Here is a 210-nt window from a genome sequence, read left to right as displayed (position 1 = left end):
AAAAAAAAAAAAAAAAAAAAAAAAAAAAAAAAAGACAGCCTTCTCCCCTACCCTCACCACCCCTGATTCCCACTCCCCAAAGGCAACTACTGGTTTAGCTGTTTTTTGTTTTTTGTTTTTTTACGGTACGGGGGACTTTCACTGTTGTGGCCTCTTCCGTTGTGGAGCACAGGCTCCGGACGCGCAGGCTCAGCGGCCATGGCTCACAGG

The sequence above is a fragment of the Lipotes vexillifer genome, unplaced genomic scaffold, assembly GCF_000442215.2.
Source record: "Lipotes vexillifer unplaced genomic scaffold, Lipotes_vexillifer_v1.1 scaffold213, whole genome shotgun sequence".
NCBI classification, from domain to species: Eukaryota; Metazoa; Chordata; class Mammalia; order Artiodactyla; family Lipotidae; genus Lipotes; species Lipotes vexillifer.
The sequence above is the reverse complement of the archived record's forward strand: the minus strand, read 5'-3'. Positions refer to the sequence as shown.